At 39.7% G+C, this 4,652-nt stretch overlaps 1 non-coding gene across 1 annotated transcript; it reads right to left on the bottom strand.

Moving 5' to 3' along the window:
- Nucleotides 1-224: 224 nt before the first annotated feature.
- On the bottom strand, nucleotides 225-331 carry LOC127077901 (small nucleolar RNA R71). The gene has a single exon (XR_007787666.1). It is a non-coding gene; the product is annotated as a small nucleolar RNA R71 (small nucleolar RNA).
- Between the last annotated feature and the right edge of the window lie 4,321 nt (nucleotides 332-4,652).

Raw genomic sequence — 4,652 nt, 5'->3', positions numbered from 1 at the left:
CTACTAAGAACCCAAACCAACATTTAAAAATATTTCTTCAATTAGCAGATACTTTTAAAACCAATGGAGCTTCTCCTGAGGCAATACGTTTAAGATTATTTCCTTTTTCCCTCAGAGATAAAGCCCTATCATGGTTAGATTCCCTTCCACCCAATTCCATTACGACTTGGGATAACCTTAGAAGAGTTTTTCTTGCTATATATTTTCCCCCGAGTAAGACCGCCGTTCTTCGAAACCATATAACTAGATTTACCCAAAACCAAGGAGAATCGTTGTTCGAAGCTTGGGAGAGATATAAAGAGTTGTTACGAGCATGCCCACATCATGGCTTAGAAAATTGGTTAATCATCCAAATCTTCTATAATGGACTTCATTATAACACAAAGATGACCATCGACGCTGGCGCAGGCGGTGCTCTGATGAACAAACCTTATCCTGAAGTTAGTGCCCTCATCGAAGATATGGCTCAAAACCATCAATCATGGGGAGTCGAACGAGCGACAGTTGAGAAGAAGGAAGCCCAAGGAGGAGTGCATGAACTAAGCTCTATAGACATGATGCAAGCTAAAATGGACGCATTAGCTCTTAAGGTCGAGCATATGTGCATAAACCCGAATACTATAGCCGCAGTTTCGTCGGATTGTGAGATATGTGGAACCAAAGGACACCAATCTGCAGAATGCAGTCTATTAAACGAAACCCACTCTGAGCAAGTAAACTACACCCAAGGGAACCCATATTCGAATACCTATAACCCTGGATGAAGGAATCACCCGAACTTCTCATATAAAAATAATAACCCTATTCAAAATAATACACCTCCGAGACCTAGTTATCAGGCCCCAAGATCAAATCAACCTATGCAACCTGTACCACTAAAGCCGAGCCTTGAGAAAATTATGGAAAATTTTATCACCGCTCAAACCCAAGAAAACAAGGAGTTCATGAACCAAAACATTCATGTTAACGAATTGATTACTCAGTTAGGAACCAAGGTTGACCAAATAGTTACTCATACCAAGATGCTTGAAACCCAGATCTCTCAGGTAGCTTTAAACCAAGCCCCTCAGACTACACCTGGAGGACAATTTCCTGGACAACCTCAACAAAATCCGAGAGGACAAGCCAATGCCATTACCCTACGAAGTGGGAACGCTTATGATGAGCCACCAAACCCTAGATTGAGTGAACCCGAAACTTCTAAGGAATGCACCAAACCCACGGACGAAGTAAAGGAACCAGAGGAACCTGAAAACCAGGAAGGTCGAGAAAAAGGAGAAGAACCTAAAGACAAAACTTACGTACCACTCCCGCCATATAAACCACCTATACCATATCCGCAAAGACTCAAACAAAACCAGATCAATAAACAATATCAAAAATTTATTAAAGTTATAGAAAAACTTCATGTAGAAATCCCTTTCACAAAAGCCATCACCCAAATACCTTCTTATGCAAAGTTTCTCAAAGACATCCTTACCAACAAACGTAGACTTGACGATCCGAAGCCTTTGGAATGTAATGCTATTTCCGAGGACAAATTAGCAAAAAAAGATAAAGATCCTGGAAATTTCTCCATTCCTTGCCTTTTGGGTAATCATGTCATCGAAAAAGCTTTTCTAGACTTAGGAGCTAGTGTAAGCCTAATTCCTTTAGCGGTTTGTGAGAGGTTAAACTTAGGGGAATTACAGCCCACTAAGATGTCACTTCAGTTAGCCGATAGATCTGTTAAATATCCGATAGGCATCTTAGAAGATGTTCCTGTTAGGATAGGCCAATTATTTATCCTTACTGATTTTGTTGTCATGGACATCAAAGAGGACAATGATATACCAATCCTTCTAGGTAGACCATTCTTATCGACTGCAGGAGCCATAATAGACGTCAAGAAAGGAAAGTTGACATTTGAGGTAGGTGACGAGAAAATAGAATTTATACTTTCGAAATTTCTTATGGCACCTGTGATGGGAGATTCGTGTTATGCCTTAGATATCATTGATGAATGTGTTAGAGAATTAGAACAAAAAGAAATTATAAAAATTAAGTTACCATCAACTCTCATAAGGGAAGATGATGACTTTAAGAAACCCTACACCGATGATAACCTTTACGAATGTTTATCCCTTACCCCAGATCCTATGCCATGCCCTAAGAAACCCACCTTAGAACTTAAGGAACTGCCTAAGAACCTGAGATATGAGTTCCTCGATGAAAAGATGAATCGTCCAGTTATAGTTAGTGCTACCTTGAGCCAAGAGGAAACGAACCAACTTTTAGACGTTTTACGAAGATATCCCTCAGCCTTAGGATATAACATCTCTGACCTGAAAGCTATAAGCCCATCTGTATGCATGCATCGGATTTCGCTCGAAGAAGATTCAAAACCCTCAAGGGAGCATCAGAGAAGAATAAACCCTATAATGAGTGATGTTGTTAAAAAGGAAGTTCTTAAGTTACTTGAGGCAGGTATAATCTACCAGATCTTGGATAGTAAGTGGGTGAGCCCTGTGTATGTAGTACCTAAAAAGGGAGGCATCACAGTCGTGCAAAACGATAAAGGCGAACATGTAGCAAAACATTTAGAAGGAGGATGGCGGATGTGTATAGATTATAGAAAATTAAATAAAGCAACTAGGAAGGATCATTTCCCTTTACCATTTATAGACCAGACGTTGGAGCGTCTAGCCAGACACTCTTACTTCTGCTATCTAGATGGATACTCTGGATTCTTCCAAATATCTATCCACCCCGAAGATCAAGAGAAAACTACCTTTACATGCCCTTATGGAACTTTTGCCTACAGACGAATGTCGTTCGGCCTCTGTAATGCCCCAGTTACTTTCCAACGCTGCATGATGTCAATCTTCGCAGATTACCTAGATGGTATCATGGAAGTGTTTATGGATGATTTCTCGGTTTGCAGATTTGATTTCCACAATTGTCTTGTTAACCTTGAGAAAATCCTGGAGAGATGCGTGGAGGTGAACCTCGTGCTAAACTGGGAAAAATGTCATTTCATGGTAACCGAAGGAATAGTCTTAGGACATATAGTTTCTGAAAAAGGTATAGAGGTAGATAAAGCTAAAATAGAAGTTATAGAAAACCTAAAACCCCCAAAAACCATCAGAGAAGTCCGAAGCTTTCTTGGACACGCTGGATTCTACCGGCGTTTTATTAAGGACTTCTCCAAAATAACTAAACCTTTAACCGGACTTTTAATGAAAGATGCTGAATTCATTTTTGATGAAAAATGTAATGACACATTTAATCTTTTAAAGCAAGCGTTAGTATCTGCACCCATTATGAAACCACCTGATTGGTCAGAACCTTTCGAGATAATGTGCGATGCTAGTGATTATGCAGGTGGAGCCGTTCTAGGACAAAGGAAAGATAAAAAATTACATGCCATTTATTATGCCAGTAGAACCCTAGATGCTGCCCAACTTAACTACGCAACAACTGAAAAAGAATTACTCGCTGTAGTTTTCGCTATAGACAAATGTAGATCTTATCTAGTAGGAGCAAAAATTATAGTTTACACTGATCATGCTGCCATTCGTTACCTATTAAGTAAAAAAGATGCCAAGCCCGGGTTACTCCGATGGATTCTATTACTACAAGAGTTTGATTTAGATATAAGAGATAAAAAAAGGCACTGAAAACGTAGTAGCCGATCATCTTTCTAGGCTAGAACATCTAAAACCAGAACTAGTACCCATAAATGATGATTTTGCCTATGATAGACTGATCGCTAGAGTAGAAACCATTGAAGATAATAACCTAGATCCTTTTGAGCACTCCCAAAAATCCTTAGCAATAAGTAACGTACCCTGGTATGCAGACTTCGTTAATTACCTAGCTGCTGATATTGTACCCCCTGATCTTGACTACCACCGCAAGAAGAAATTCTTCCACGATGTGAGAAACTTCTATTGGGACGAACCGCTCCTTTTCAAAAGGGGTAAAGATAGCATTTTTCGCCGTTGCGTTCCAGAAGAAGAGGTAAATAATATTATCAAGCATTGTCATTCTGCACCCTATGGTGGACATGCGAGCACCTCTAAGACATACGCCAAGATTCTTCAAGCTGGCCTATTCTGGCCTACCATGTGGCGTGATGTCTATGCTTGCATTGTCAAATGTGACAGATGCCAACGCACTGGAAACATTTCAAGACGTGATGAAATGCCCTTAAGAAACATTCAGGAAGTAGAACTTTTTGACGTATGGGGTATAGATTTCATGGGACCTTTTCCACCATCCTTAGGAAATAGGTACATCTTAGTAGCTGTAGATTATGTGTCTAAGTGGATTGAAGCTATAGCCGCACCCACCAACGACACTAGGGTAGTAATCAAACTATTTAAAAACTATATATTCCCTAGATTTGGAACACCACGTTTAGTCATAAGCGATGGAGGATCACACTTTATATCGAGAATATTTGACAAACTTTTAAGAAAATATGGAGTTAGGCATATAGTAGCAACACCGTACCACCCACAGACTAGTGGCCAAGTAGAAGTATCTAATAGGGAGATAAAACAAATCCTAGAGAAAACTGTTTCTATTTCTAGGAGAGACTGGTCTCAGAAGCTTCAAGAAGCATTATGGGCCTATAAAACCGCTTTCAAAACCCCTATAAGAAATAC

Source organism: Lathyrus oleraceus, chromosome 4, assembly GCF_024323335.1.
Source record: "Lathyrus oleraceus cultivar Zhongwan6 chromosome 4, CAAS_Psat_ZW6_1.0, whole genome shotgun sequence".
NCBI lineage: Eukaryota > Viridiplantae > Streptophyta > Magnoliopsida > Fabales > Fabaceae > Lathyrus > Lathyrus oleraceus.
This window is presented reverse-complemented; position numbering and strand designations above follow the sequence as displayed.